The sequence below is a fragment of the Megascapheus bottae genome, chromosome 22, assembly GCF_031878675.1.
Source record: "Megascapheus bottae isolate mThoBot1 chromosome 22, mThoBot2.hap1, whole genome shotgun sequence".
In the NCBI taxonomy this organism is placed as follows: domain Eukaryota; kingdom Metazoa; phylum Chordata; class Mammalia; order Rodentia; family Geomyidae; genus Megascapheus; species Megascapheus bottae.
Genome location: NC_143530.1, coordinates 32246433 through 32263054, shown reverse-complemented (window position 1 = coordinate 32263054; position 16622 = coordinate 32246433). Strand labels below are relative to the sequence as shown.

Sequence of the window (16622 nt, the reverse complement as noted above, 5' to 3'; positions counted from 1 at the left end):
TTAGTGGTTATTTTACTCTGCCACACCATGCCATGGCGTGCTGTCTTGTCAGAGGCCAAAAGCAATGGATACAACCGACATTGGATTACAATAGCCAAAACCATGACCTAAAATAAACATTCCTCTTTATAAATTAATTGCCCCCGTTATTTTATCATAGTTACAGGGATCTGACAGAGTATACTGAGGGTGAAATGTGAGGAAAGGTCATAGCTTGAAGAGTTGTATCAAGGCGATCTCCAGGGAAAGGGACTATTACTACCAGATTGAGATGGCAAAGTAAAATGTTCACTGTATCACAGTATTAAAATCTACTCTGACTCAGCAGGGATAAGCCAGAGCTAGCAATTCTTTTAACAAGAAATAAATTTTCCATTTCTGCGAACAGATCTTGGAATAGTTGAAATAGCAACCCCAAATTTTCTTTCCATGTGTCAGAGACAAACAAACAAAAAAATAATTACATCCTGCCATAGTCAAGGAAAATTTACTCTTTAGCAGCCTGGCAAAAATGTCACTGAATAACATCCACCCCACGGTATCACCTAGAAAAAATCCTAGATCCCCAAAGAAATGCACTAAGCTGTTTTACATTCACAGTGTAGAAGGAAAGCACAAAATTCAAGACAAAAATAAGAACAAGAATAGCACTGAGACATCCAGAATTTGACAGGCAAGTGAAATCATGGGAGGCTTTCTGCTTTCAAAATCAAAACGTTATTGCTCATTCCATTGGTCTCTACCCAATAACACAATGTTTTTCCACTAACCACACAATTCTGCCTGCCAATCTCTTTGCTGGCAGTTGGTGAGAGATAGACGGTTAAAACATCAAGTTCTCAGGCAATGAGATTTTGTAATAAAAATGAATACCTACAGAACTATTAAAATGTGCAATGGGTATATTATAAATATGTGGCAATTTGAGAATTCTTAACTTGAGTGAAAAAAGGGGTGAATTTGGTCAAATACGTTATGTAAAATAGGTAAATGCCACTCTTAAATAATAAAATACAGACCCCTAATGTGCATTTTTTGCAGATAATTTCTATAAACACCTTGAAATTCTAGATGATTTGAGAGCATGAGGCTTTGAAATGTATCTTTATCTTGGATTCTTCTTTAAGTGGGAGAAATTGACTTCTCTGAGAAGTTGGAGAGTGCTCGGAGTCACAAAGATGCTAAGTGGGGAGAGATGATCATTTATCTATCTGCAAAACTGAAGAAGCAAATGGTAGAAAAAGAAGCAAATGGTGGAAACACCAAATCTGAAAAGGAAACGTAGATTTCACGTAAGTGTAGGGTTACATTTCTCAGAGTCCTGGAAATGAGTTATCATGTTCCAGCATTAAGGCTGGTTTACCTGCTGCCTTAAGACTAGACCTAAAGGGACTAAAGTAAAAGTGGACTGAGGCATATTGAGTGGGCTGTGTATAGGAATTTGAAAAGACTCTGGAGAGAGGCAGTGTTATATGTGTTTCTCTAATGATGACTCACCCTACTACTATTTCCAGGTATTCTCTTTTTTCAAATAATTCCTTGTCTTGATCTGTTCCTTCAGTTCCCTGATCTATTTCTAGTATGAGATAGAAATGGTCAAAGATGAGATAACAGACAAATCTGTCTTAGGCTCCTCATATAACAGGGTGTTATAGGGAGTACCTTGATTCAGTTATTATAAGAATCACGTTAAGTCAAATTCATCTAAGGACTCTAAACCTATACTTATTAGTTTTGATTATGTCTTTTGAAAGATTTGGAATAATTCCTTCTTGGAGACATCTGAAGCCTTGAGATATTTATTCTATAAACATTTCAAATGTAACTATTATGTTCTTGTTGGGTAGTCTTTGTTGACAGCCAGTAAGTTCAGGTCTTTGGAAGGAAACTTGCAAAAGAATGTGCCTTTGGGCTTTTGGTTCCAGAATGATAAGAGTTACCATTCTGCCAGATATTTGGATGCTGGAAATAAAGAGGAAATTATAAACCAGAGTGAGGTGGTAAAGTGGGGTCATGGCTTTTTTGGGAGGAAGATTATCAATTTTGTTGATTCTAAACTTTTGATTTTAATAACCATTTTGGAGATGAGGTTTGGGACCTATTATACAGAATATTGAGTGTTCTGAATAAAGTTAGTGTTGTCAAAATGTGTCCAATTGACACAGAACTGACAGCCTTTAGAGATAAAAAATATCCATATCTATCTTGTAGGTATAGATGAACAACATTGTTAAACTGTTCTACAATTGCATTTCTTTTGATAATCTACAGTAGAGTTCCTAGAGCAGAAAAAGCAGAGGTTAAAATTTAAATCAAGAGATATATAGAAGATTACAAACTGAACAAAGAGATAGTGATGTGGAAGCCAGATCTAATTTCCTGGATGGCAGCACTAAGAGAAACAAAGAGGGAAAACATGAGGTGATTTGCCGCTGCAATTTGTAGAAAGGAAGAGAACGAGGAGTAGGAGAAGAAATTTTACATGAAGAGATAACAGCCGTTAATTCTCACTGAAGGGTCCGAATGCACAGAGACAAGAAATAGAAACTCTGAACAGAACAAACTAAGATCAATCCATGTAGACACATTGTGTTAAGATCTTAGGCACCATAAGACTGACACAAAATTATGAGGGGAAAAGGTATGGAAACATTAGTTTCTTCAGCTCCCATTGAATGAGAGATGTTGCAAATGAGTAGAACCAGTTTTGACCAGGAATATTCCATCAGTTTCCCAACTCAGTGGGCTAAAATGACAGGATTTTGTTATCTCACAGCCTGGGGTTGATATGTAAACAGCTATTTCTACTCTGTAGGCTCTGGGGTTTTATGCCTTTCTGCAGGTGCTGGCAGCCCTGGGAACCTCCTTCGTCTGTCTAAGCAGCTGTCTAATCATCAGAGTCATGGCACATTCTCCTTGGATGTCTTCACATCATCAACCCTAGTGCACATCTCTCTTTGTGTCAAAATTTTCCTCCTTTATAAGGAAAAATGTCTTTACAAGGCCTGCTGTACTTACCTCATCTTACTTTGGTTAAGTCTTAGAAGATCCTGTTTTCAAGTAGGGTCACATTCTGAGATGAAAGAGGTTAGAATTTCAATATATTTCCTTTTGGGAGATACAGTTCACTTCTTAACAGATACACCATCACTAGAACACTGCTAAAAGGACTAACAAAGAATATCTTTCAGGTACACATAAGAATGCAAAAACAAATGACATTTTTGGATTCTTTCCTTGAAGTATTCTTATTTGAAATGTTTTATAAAATTTATAAGGAAATTTTGAGCAATCTGCTTTTTCTGTTCATTTCAAGGGAATATTAAACAAGAGGCTTTCTATCTTGTTCAATTTTAGTAAAGTACTAGGTACTTTGGAACATTTAAACAGCAAAAGGAGGATCAAATGATCATATTTGTATAATTGAATGATTGTCTCCAACTAATTCATTCAATAGAAATTCAGAATGATCCTGTTTATGTAATTAAATGATTGTTTCCTCGATTAATTAGCTCAATAAAAATTCCAAGTTGAGACCTGGGCAGCTGTATGACAGGGACAGCATTCAGAAACCACAATATATGAATAGCCTTAAGTCATTAAACCATTTAGTTTTTACATGTAACAATGCATCTTGTTTTAAATTAGCAAGATGAAGCATTACAGAAACTGTCGCTAGCAGAAAAAAACATTTGGAGAGCAGTATGGGAAAATTGTGCTGATTCTTTGAAAGTTTGGTGAAGAATTTTACATTTTCTTCAGTTTGGTTTGGTTTCTAATACACTAATATGAATGAACAGATGCAGTATTATCAAGACTTTTTAGAAGATTGAAAGTCAAAAACGTGTTAGTCATCCTGAGAAATGTCAAGTCAGATATGAATGAAGAGTAGTGACCCTTAGTTTCTTATCATCTTATCTTGCATTATCATTCTTTTGGGGTGACATTTAAAACTATCATGATTGAACTTTGGCAAAGGTACCCTAGCTGAAAGAACCTTCTGTTAATTATTAGCTAGAACTGTTATGCTTGCAATTCTTATTTTCATTGGGTACAGCCTTTTCATTGGCCAACTTAAAATAAGGATAAAACTCGTAGGTTAAAGAAGCAAAACCAGCAAAATTCAGGCAAGGAACATTGATTAATGAATTTTTAAAAATTCTTAAAGGTCATGTACTCAAGTTTGGCTAAGCCTCAGGCAGATCGAATGGATATGACCAGGGCCGTCTATATAGAGCAGGTAACCCGTGCTGACTCTGAATTTGCTGACATTACAGGGTTATTATTTCTGGAAGGATGTAGCATTCTGGAACAATTTCTCTAATGATTCCATTAAGACCATGGTTTCCTTCGATTTGGGTTACATATTTCATTTCTTTTACATTACCCTATACCACAAAGAAAATGAAACCAGTTCTTAGGTTGAATGTCTGTGTCGGCCAAAGGAAAAATACGACTTGATTTTGATGGTACTTAACCCCATTTAATTTGATAAGCACATCTGGTTTTGTAGATCACATGTCAGTGTGTGAAACCGTTTAAAGGCTGCCACTTCCCCCCTACACACAACAAATAAAAAAGATTTTGCTTAAAAATTAGCTACATGGCTACCTGGTGACAATCTTTAAGATCTCTTAAGGAAGAAATAGGCTGATGCTATTGTATGGGTGGTATTCTGAACTACAGCCCATAAAGGAAGAGGCTACAGAAACAGTTACCTCTAAGAGAACGTAGGTGACAATCTTCAAATTTTTCTCTTTTCCTTTTTTCTTACTTTTTTTCTGATCAGATGAGGCTTTTTCCTTGGTCAAAGGGAATAAAATACATTTCAATTTTTTAAAAAGAATCTTCTGGGAAATGCAGTTGTAGAGTTTCTTGTTGCATATTTAAATATAAAGAATAACAAGTGGAGATAAGACACGGAAATATAGGGACAGGCCTGATGCTGTACATCATGATGGAATTCAGTTTCTGATGAGTCTGAGAGCAGAACACAATCTCCCAGGTTTTCATCATTTCAACTACATAATGGTCATCAGTACTTTTCCCCCCTGATCTTCTGTACCACCATTATGACAGTGATAAAATGCAAATGTCCAAAGGAACTCAAAATCTAGCATAATGAAAGACTGAAACAGAGAAAGTGAGAACTCTTTGTCATTCTCTTTAAAGGGCACTGACCCATCATGACAGTTCTATCTTATCATTTCATTCAAACTGAAGTTATTTCCCAGAGACCTCACTTCTAAATACCATTGTGTGTATGGGGTTAAGGTGTCAATGTATAAATTTGTGGGGTATAAAACTTTCATTTCACCACAGTAGTAAATAAGGAGTAGGTTTAATGAGTAAAGAGCCATTAATAAGTTAAAAATTTATATAATAGAAGAGTCAAGAGCTATGAAAGGTAGGATGGAAGCAGCATTCTTGAATTGACATTAGCTAGCTTGAGTTATTGAAAAATTTTTGCATGTGGTATTGGTTCAGAGGTAAGTTGTTGGGCTAATTGGAGGTAATTGTAATATACATAGAGTAGTTTTAATTGTACTACATAATGTAACTTTTATATTTTATTCATTTATTAGTTACCAGTATGCTGTTAGGGTAGATTAAGCTATATAGTCTTTGTTATTGTTCCCACTGAAGGGTGACATCTGTGTTTTCTTCTCTCAAATCTGAGGAGAATCTGTGAGTAACTCAGCAATGGAATTAGATGGGAATTATGCTGTCTCAGTGTGGGATGTGAATTCATGCTGTAAGGAATTTTCAACTTCTACTCTTTTTTGTCTGTACTTGGAAATCTTACTCTTTGAGTCCTGAGTCATTATATGAAAAAGAATCCAGTTGCCCAGTTGAAGACACCAGAAAGCAAGGCTCTGTCACTACAGAAGAAAGAAAGGTCCAAAACGAGTCAGGTCTTTCATTACCTTTGCCAACAAATGGAGCACATAAGTGAAGGTAGCTTGGGTCTCTTCAGCCAATAGCTGAAGAGCAATGTCAAGTGGCCGCTGTCAGTAATATATAGAACAGGTGGAACTCTATAGAGATGTGACTGAGTTCTTAATTGGGAAGTATACTAAACATGGTTATCTCCAGCCACTGCATTGTGAAGTAGTTTTGACAAATAGCAACAATAGATGAAGAATTTTTTGAGCCACTATGTGCAAAAGGCTACATTGAATTCTAGAGAAAATGGTTTCTGTAGCTTCTCATTAATTGAACTTTGCATGTTTTGAACATAATAGTTTTAAATCAGCTTATTTCTATATTTAGCTTTGAATAACCAACGGAGATTTGGGTTTCAAGTACATAGCATTTCCTAAGTTATTCTAGTGTCTGTAAGAAAGGTAGGTATGGGAAACAGAAGTATATAAACAAAAGATTGTTATGGATTCTGTTGTGGAATGCCATAATGCCTAGGTTGAAATGTGAGCCCCAGTAATTCAGAGTCCATCATGGAGCCAGTGACTTTAAAATGAACTGAGCTAAAGTAAGTCATTAGAGTGGTGACTAGTAGTTTTATTTTATTTTTTTAAGTGAGCCAGAAGTGAGAAGGACAATAACCATAGCATAGGAAAGGCTGTGCAATGACTTAGCGAGCCACTTGTAAGTCACAGAGACCTCAGAAGAAATATTATGAGCAATGCCTTGATTTTGGAGTTGTAGTTTACGGACTGAAAAGCCTCCCCACCTTTAGAACCAAGGGCTCATAAGGAATTGAGAACAATAAATTGTCTCTTTTATTTCCCCACAGAAAAGAAACAACAAAGACTTCAACCTTTTGGGAATAAACTTGGACTTCTGGTATCATTGACATAAACTTACTTAATGTCAGTGGGGAAGTTGGCTGCCCTCTTCTCACTGTCATGTATATGTAGGAGGTTTTTGGCCTGTGATGGGGTCCATAGATGAAACTCTTCAGATAATCCATAGAAAACATCACTGAAACTCACTGTGGTATTAGAGTTTCATAGCTAGTATAGAATTTTAAAAGATATAAGTCAGTTCATATTTATATTGTCATGCAGCAAGGTATTATCACTGTAGTAGTAGATGGGCACCATTTTTGTTTCATGGGAAGGAAATCCAATATGAATAAAAGAGTAACTTTTCAAACAGGACATTTAATCCATGCATGTAAATCAAATGGAGAATCTATTATTCATGATTAAAAGAGTGGCATACTTTTATTACACTGAGAATGAAACACAAATACTGTAAAAAATTTAGTGCCTTTTTGTGAAATTTTAAGACACTCATCATGCAGTCATCGAAGCCAGTACTGGCTCTCATTTTAAAATATAGCCATGAAATTAACAAATATGAAGTTTCACGCATGAAGAAAAAAAGAACACTCCATTTCAGTGAAATAGGCAAATTTATTTTTTATTTAAAGGTTCCCAAATACTTAAGATGGTAAAGTAGGTTCAATAATGCTCTGATTCCAATGCGTATATGAAGAATATAGTTCATGTTCTTGTCATTATTTGTCATAGCTACCATCTTCTTCCCTGAAGTGCTTTCTGAAAACTGCATATATCAGAAACTGATTAAAATGACCTATAATATTAATTCTTAAAACATGATGAAGCCAACATTTTGCAGGAGGTTATTTTCTGTGTGACATTTAATATCTAAGAGTTGAAATGATTTTAATAACTCATAGGAAAGAGTGGTCTTAGGACATGCAGAACTTGAGTATGATTGCTTTTATTGATTATTGGTATTACCATTAATAATAGATAGTCCTGGATTGCATTATAGTGTATGACTTTAGCAAATTTCCCATGATATGAGTTGGGAAGGCCCACATTTCAATGCCTGTACGGACTACTTTTGCAGGAAAGGGGATCTTGTAACTGTTTCTGCAGAAGTAAATGGCTCACCCTGAAGGAATCATTGCCATTCACTTACTAATTTCCTGCTACCGTACACAAATTTTTCCAATCAACTGAAAGGTGCCCTGTCCCATTTTTCTCTCATTATCACCCCTAAAAGTCACAACACTTGAGCCCAAAGATTATCAATTGGAGAGCATAACTTTAGAATGGGACTTGTAGGAATCCTGGTTCTGTTACAGTTGACAATGTCAAGTCTTTCCCTGGTGCCAGTCTTTCTTTTCTGCAAAATGGGAATCTAATACCTAATTCATGGCTTAGCGGGTTACAAGTAGATATTAAACTGGTATCTCTAATGGGTTCTATCATTGCAATGTCATCTTTCAGATGAATATTTTATACTTTCTTCTGTAGGTTAGATTTTTCCAGTCCTTCAAAACATTCCTTCAAGAAGTCCTAGTTAGTCTTGCTCTCTCTTCTTAGAATACCCAGTTTATGCCAATTTAATGCTATTGTACTTTCACACACTTTCTACTGGGTGGCATGAGGAGTTTCAAATGCAGAAAGTCATGTTCACTGGATGATGATAGTCAGATTTCTGGTCTTGAAAATGAATACCAAATGCCTGAGATCATCAAATTATGAAGAGGAGTGATTTATTTTGGCTCAGGGTTTCTAGACCATGGCTTGTGATTTCTTGTTCTTCATTGCTTTGTAGACAGAGGAAATCACACAATACAACAGGAGGATATGGTGGAACAAAATTAGAGGAGGTGAGGGAAGAAGGTAGATATGAGAGAGAGAGAGAGAGAGAGAGAGAGAGAGAGAGAGAGAGAGAGAGAGAGAGAGAGAGGACCCCAACTACCTGAGTACCACCCAATAGGCTTCATCTCTTAGAGATTTCATAGCCTGCCAACACAATTAAGTGCTAGACATCCAGATTTTCCTATGTAGGCCTTTGGAAGATATATTCCATATCCAAATCATTGTGCACTGTAATCAAAATTGAGTGCCCACAGAGTGACAGCCTAGTGCCTTGCACGAAATAATGTACATCGCCAATGCTAACTGTACTCAACCAAGTCTTTTGTTAAGCCCATATTGTAGATGGGAAAAAAACTGAGATGGGAACTTGCCCCAAAGTGTGAAACTGACATTTAAACCTAGATATGAATGAATGGGGCCACAGTCCAAGCTCTAAGCTGTTACTGCACTGCTTAGCTACCTTTCAAGCCTGTCCTCAATTATCTTTTTAATTTTTTTTGAGGCTTCATAGAGATTCACATTCTTTATTTCATTGGGAATATTTTCAAAATGTCACAGATCCGTCTTTGCCCTTTGTACATTCTCCACTTCTCTTCACAGCTAGTGCATTTGAAGTTAGTAATGCCCTAGTTACAAAATAGTTCTTGTTCAATTGGCACGCAATTCAACAATCAAATCATTTTGAATTCTCTGAAGAGGAGGAACTTGCTTCTATATTTGAACTCACTCACATTCGAGGGAATATGTTTTAATATTTCAACATCCATACCAAATGCTTTACAATTATTTTTTAAAGCCTTAGTTCTCCTATGAACACAGGGTAAAGTCATGAAGGACTATGTTGGGCAAAGAATTTCTTCAAGGTCACACAGACTGTTTATTGCAAAGGACAGGCTTGGCTATCCTTTCTACCCTTGCCATATGACTAATGGATATACTAGGCTATAGTCAATGAGTTTGAACTGACGAGACTCTTTTTTAATTTTTTTTTATTGTCAGGTAATGTACAGTGGGGTAACAGTTATATTCACCAGGTAGTAGGCGCATTTCTTCCTACCCACTGATACCCCTTTGAACACTTGATGAGGCTTTTGATGTGTAGGGTGGCAGGAAGTGGATTTATGTGCAACATTCCTGTACTCAAGGACCAATGAAGGGCAAGTATAATCTGCCAATCAAATCATATGGAACCTCTGATTAATCTTTTACATTGCATTAAAGGATGTTCATTGCATATAGAATGCAATCCAGATTCCTTCCTTGGGTCTTTGAAACTATGTATCTGGCCCGAATCATCCTTTCTAATTTGTGTTCTTCCCAGTTTCCTGTTTGAGTATTTCATTCCAGCCTCATTTTCCTTCTGTGAAGACTCCAAGCCCACTTGTGCTGTAGGGCTTGAGAAATCATTGCGACTTCTTCCATGGCCACTTCATAGAAATTTCTAAACAAGGCAGCCCCCTTTCGCTGATTATCTAGCTCATTTCTGTTTGTGTTCATGACCTCAGAACCAATTGTGAGAAGTTAAGCATTTATTATTATTGATGAGGTCCTTCTTATTTATTGCTATCCCTTTTTCTACTAGTTCAGTGACAGTAGGAAACTGATTTATCATCCTTAGTGTCAAAAAGGGTACTAAAATACAAAAGTGGGCATGAAGTGAGAATGCATGAATGAATCAGTGAACCAAGAGAACAAGCAAGCTTGAAAATGATGTCTAATAAAGTCAAATAGACAATGCAACCACTGGGAAAATGAGAAAGTCACTATTTTCCTACCTCTTTATCAGTTATCTGTCAAATGGACTCAGGTCAACAGTATAACAGGAAAGATGTACAGATCAAATATGAAAATGTACACTGAAGAGCTCTGTGAACTCTAAAATGATGCCCTGGCATTAATGTCATTGCCTCAATCTCCTCATTGAAATGTGGACTTCCCAAACGGAAGATGTTGATTAGCAATCATTGCCAAAAGTTTTCTCCTTTCCAAGTGATATATTTGCATGCTCCTTGCAAAGCCATTTGTGGTTAATTTGTTGGTCTTTGATCTAATCAGGCTGCAGATGTTCAGGCATGCCATCTTTTTGTGTATTGAGACACTCACTGGGGTTTGTAAAAGTAATGGGCTGTGCCCAATTTTTCCCCAATGTGTTCAACTCTCAGGGACAATGAAGGGAAAGATCGATCTTTTGACTAACAAGGAGAAAAGAGAAAAGAAAAGTCAACTTTTTGTTTTCAGAGTAAAGAAAAGACAAAAAAAGGAAAAGAAAAGAAAAAAGGAGAGCAGGATGGGTGTGAGAATCCCAGAACTGAATCTTCTAAATTAAAATATTCAATTAGATTTTTTCAGCTCTCTAGAGTGCAATGTTCTTAGGTGAATGTTTGAATAGCATGTGAAAAGATGAGTTATGGCATATTGAGGTTGAGGTCAGATGATGAAATTGCAACATAATGAGATGATACACAAGATATTTCCTCTTCATTTTAGTGATGTTTGATGGAAAATCATGGAAAGGTCAGATGGTGTAGCTAGTAATTATTCAAGCATGACTCAGTCAGATTTTAGAAGAAATATAGTTGTTCTAATCAGTGAAAGCCAATTAGACCAATGATCAAAGGTATACAAACCTGTCTTGCTTATCATTGCAGTCATGTCAGGTGGTGATTCTCTTTTGAGGAAAGTAAAGACTGTAAGTATTCAGAGTATGGTCACCTCATATGCTATTACCTCAGTGTGCTACTTAAAATTCAGACTCAAGCTCCACTCTAGACTTACTGATTTAAATATAAGTAGATTCTGATGGAAATCTGTATTTCAATAGGCAACCATGAGTAATTCTTGAACAAACTAAATTTTGGAGATGACTAGTTAAAGGTCAGAGGATATCAGATTAGGACTCTTGGCCCTTTTCAGGGATTAAATTAGTTGTGGGGAAAGCACATGAAAAATTAGCTGTAGGGATGTTAGATTGAGGGTTCATAGAATTAAACTCTATTAATTTAAAAACTAGATGGTTGTGAAACAGTATCGATGTATGTGAATTAATACACCTTCTATCTGGAAAATATCATGTAACCCTTCTATTAATTACAATAAAAATATAGGAAAAAAACTAGATGGTTTTGGGCACTAATTAAAAAAAAACTACATGGTAAATTTAAGCCTTTTAGAAAGAGTTGCTCTCTTGGGATCTTTTGTTTTATTAGACCAAAAATAGTACTTTTTTTCTTGCCAAAATAGTACTTTTTTTCTCTTTATTTGCTTTGGATGTCTAAATCCAGAGTGAATAATTTAGGAAAGTACAGGCTGAAGAAGTGAAGTGAAGAGAATCATGCAGAAGAGGAGTCTTCTAGTCTCCTTACTTTGTATAAATCATGAAGGGCAGTCAGTAGAATAAAGCAGAATAACCTTGAGGTTTCCACTATAAATACAAGGTAGACTCGTGTGTGTGTGTGTGTGTGTGTGTGTGTGTGTGTGTGTGTGTGTGCACAAGTGCGTATGCAGACACATGCATGCATGCATGCGTGCACGTGTACATGTGTTCGCGCTGGTCCTAGGATTTGAATTTAGAGCCCGTGTGCTGTGCCGGAGCTTTTTCTTTTTTTTTGCTCAAGGCTAGCTCTCTATCACATGACTCACAACTCCACTCCACTTGAGAAAGGGTATCAATGTTTGTGAAGTAATGCACCTTCTATCTGGTGAATATAATGGAACCGTTCTATTAATTACAATAAAAATATATGGAAAAAAATAAAAGCACATTGCTTCTGAAAAAAAAAGTCTCACAGGGACTTTTCTGCCCAGGCTTGCTTCAAACTATGATCTTTAGGTATTAGCCTCCTGAGTAGCTGTATGGTACCTTCAGGGAGCACAGCCTTAATTGCTGCAAAGCCGAAGTAAATAGCTTAGAATTAAATTCCAGTTCTACTCCGAATTTATAAAATATTGTAAAATACTGAATCCATAAGAGAATCTCCTTATTGGTTTATTATCATGACTAAAATAAGGAGTATTTATACAAGTTTCTGGAATTTAGTGAATAAACATCAACTGTGGATGTTGTAACATTTAGGATTAAGATAGGGACAAGCTCCTCTCCTATTTGAAAGCTATGACAGAGTTGCTATGAATATTTGTCCTTGATCCTTAGGCTAAGATAAATTTTCCCAAATAATTATTTTCTTGTACAGCACAGCAGATAGACTGGGGACCAGAGATAGTTTACCTATTTATTTGTCTTGGCTGGGAGAATTGGAAAGAAAATAATTGTACTATAAAACTCTCACTGAATAGACTAGATTACTCTGTAAAACCATATCAGTTCCGATTCATCTCTTCTGAGTTGTCTGTTTCCAAGTGAACATTTTGCTAATTCCAATGCAAATTAAGTATATTGATTTACTTCCTTGACTGCCTTTATTCCCCACAGAATGTTAGGCCTGGAAGACACTGTGGAGTTTATCTCCCATTCTGTTTGTTACCACTTTCCCCCCCAGCACTTTATACACATGAAAGCTAGAGCCAGAAATAGTTGGTATGAAACTTATTCAGTGGCAAATTGGAACTCATACTTATGTTTGCCTCATGCCAAAGTCCATACTTTTAAACTCTAAGATAAGTAGCTCCCTTTTTAAATGAGAGCAGTAATGAAACAGGACAGTTTAGAAAATTGGGATCAAAGTGTCTTATATACTGCATATAAATTCAGGAGAAACAAATTAAATTCATTAGAAGAACTTAAATCAAGCAATGTCTAATGACAACCATTGTAGCCAGTCTAGAAATAATGTAAAGATTTTCTAGTGCTTGCTTGTCTGCTGTAGTACAGATAATATAAGAACAAATCCCTCTCTTACCAACTCATCCTAATGTTGACAAAAACAAATAGACAGCAACAATAACTACAACCACAAGTCACTATGTTCTTCACCTTATATCTATTGGCTACACTGTTTCAGTAATCCTATATGTAAGATGACTAAGATTGGACTTTCTAGAAAGGCCAGAAAATCAATCAATATAAGCATTGTTATCCTGTAGTAACAGCAACATCCAGTATCTCCATGGCTTATCACAAAGAAAACTTGGTTTTCACCCATGCTACATGTCCACTGGAGAACAGAGGGAAGCTTTGCTGCATGCAATCCCATCTCAATCAAGGCTAGTTGAAGAATCACCATCTGGAGTGTTGCTTGCCATCATGGCCAAAAAGAAGAAAGACAACTCTGGAGGATTTAGAGGCAATAATCCATGCTCTGGCTAAGAAGTGTTGGATGCATGGGGCATTATTGGGCATAGTAATAATAATAATACTAGTCAAATAGGCCTGCCAACCACAAAGGAACAAGAGATATATATAAGTTTGGAAGATGAAGAAATGAAGCTATTTGGTGAACAGAGCTAATGACACCATATCCTCTGAGGAAAGACAATGCACACACACACACACACACACACACACGCTGAGAATCAGTGGCTTAAGCCTGAAATCTAAGTACTCAGAAGGCTGAGATCTGAGGATTGGAGCCTTGTCAGGAAAGACCATGATATTCTCATCTCCAGTTAGTCACCAGAAATTTGGAAGAGGAGCTATAGCTCAAGTGATAGAATGCTAGGCTTGAGCAAAAAATGTTGAGAGAAAATGCCCATGCCTTGAGTACAAGCCCTAGGACTGAAACAAAAAAAAGGGGAAAGAGAGAGAGGGTGGGGGAGGGAGGGAAAAAGAAAGACAGAAAGAGGAGAAAGGAAGGAGGGAGTGAGGGAGGGGGGAAGAAACGAAGGTAGGAGAAAGAATAAACATTTTTGACCTTGAATATATTCTTTTAATGAAAATAGTCATCCTAGAGGTAATTAAGATAAAGATTTAAACTAAATAAAAATGTACATGTCAAACATTATGAATACTTTGGTATTTCCTGTCCAAGTTGGCCATTGTGTGAATAATGAATTCTAAAAGGAAGACATTTATATCTGTGGTTCGGTTTTTGGTTATGTGGTACTGAGGATGAAACCAGGGCTTTGCACACATTAAGCAAATTCTCCACCACTGAGCCACAGCCTTTGTCCTATCTGTATTGTATTGATAAAGAAAGTCTAGTGTGTGGAATCTTAAATTCAAAAGAGATGTAGCTTACCCAAGATCAGGACAGAATTAGTAGTAGAACTACCAGCAAGTGAGTAGGAAAAAAGGTTCTAGTTTTCTCTTTAATTTCATTGCTAAAGACAGATGGACTTATTGTTAATAGAATCATTCCAATTTTATTTAAATGGTTGACAATGCTGAGGTTTGAACTCTGAAAATTGCACTTGTGAAGGGGGTGCTTAAAAATTCTATTTTCTATTTTTATTTTTTATCCATATTTATTCAGAATTTATTGTCACATTAAAACACATTAAATTATAAACAGATTAATTTAGAAAACAGAGTTAGGGTAGTGATTGATTGTTGAGTACATTGTATTGAACAATTTCTTTTATAAGAGAGCAAAATAGAACATGATAGAGTTTCATTACCAGCAAATTCCAACACAATACAAATTTGTAAATCACAAGATAATCATTAATATATGAATCCTCTGATAAATGTGAAACAAACCAATGATCAAGCCAGGAATTTTCTATAGTAACAAGCGCATTCTAAAATCATCTTCAATATTATTTTAAAATTGTAAACTAATAGAAAATCGAAATTTCATTTACTTTGGGTGTAAGAGTCCTTGATCTTGAACTTAGGGCCTGGGCACTTGCCCTGAGCTTTTGTGCTAAAGACTAGTGCTCTACCACTCTACCACTTGAGCCACAGCTCCACTTTTCTTTTTTCTTCTTTTTTTTTTTTTTTTTTTTTTTGCTGAAGCCACTCTATTTCCCCTCCGATTTCTCCTTATTTGGCTTTTATTCTCTTATTATAAGTGCCACTCATAGCCAGCTAGCCAAATGAAAAGTATGGCTTGATTAAGGATCTCTCTTGTCAGTAATTTGTGCCTAATGTTTTTAGCTTTCCCATGGGCTGTTGTTGAAAATGCTAAATCTGGTTTAAATGAAACCTGATCCTGTTAATGGTTTAATAGCAGCTGCCACAGGGTTGTAGCATTCTTCAACAGATGCCTCTGATTCATTTTGTTTCTGAATGTGGTCTTCAGATATTTATATAAACCATATACATAGATCTATACAGCAGAATAATATATTAAGCCAACAGTTTGTGACAAATATCTATTTTTCTCCATTTAAAATTATACAAAATTTTAAGAGACTTTTGGCTCTATTTTTTTTAAAGACTATTCATCTATTTTTCCTTCTGGATCTCCTTTTTTGAAGGTCTAGAGATAGACTTCATCTCTCCATCTGAGATCTTGAGCGATGGGCTGGACAACTTTATCATCCATCCATCTGTATATGGATTGCAATTTGTTTAACTCCAACAAATTGTTCATGTTGTGACAGGGATTATCCTGTCAACGGAAATAAACAGAATGGTCACTAAAGTAAATGAGACTCTACTAAATGGGATCTTGAAATAATAGCTAGATATATCATTAGGGGTGGTTTTCTCTAAAAAGTACTTATTCTTTGCAATGCATCTGGACAGTTCATTTGGGGATACAAAGATAAATGATTAATGTAGGGAATAATGACAGATGGAAGGCAGAAATAGCAATGTAAGTGTCTTAGTCTGCTTCTGGATGCTGTAACAAAATATCAGAGACATAGGAATTTAAAAAGAATAGAACTTTAGTAAACTCACCGGGCACTAGGCTGGGAAGTTAAACAGGAAGGTCTTTTTCGCCAAGAGGACGTCATAGAGTGAGAAAGCAGGTATACTTGCTCAAGTCTTCTTCTTCCTATGCAACCACTAATTTCTGCCTGGTTTCTCCTCTCCATGTAATTCCAATGACTTTCCAATGGCACCACTTTTAAATATCGTTCATATATAATTAGAAGATTATCCAGATCAGGAAATTTTATCAGTTACATGCAAACCCCCAAAACAACAGTACCAGCTCAAGAAAACAGGAATGA

The 16622-nt window shown here is 36.1% G+C and overlaps 1 protein-coding gene across 1 annotated transcript in view; it reads left to right on the top strand.

The window, feature by feature from the left end:
* Positions 1-16622, top strand: part of LOC150048474 (uncharacterized) — a 264112-nt gene that overhangs the window by 69063 nt on the left and 178427 nt on the right. The window lies entirely within an intron of this gene.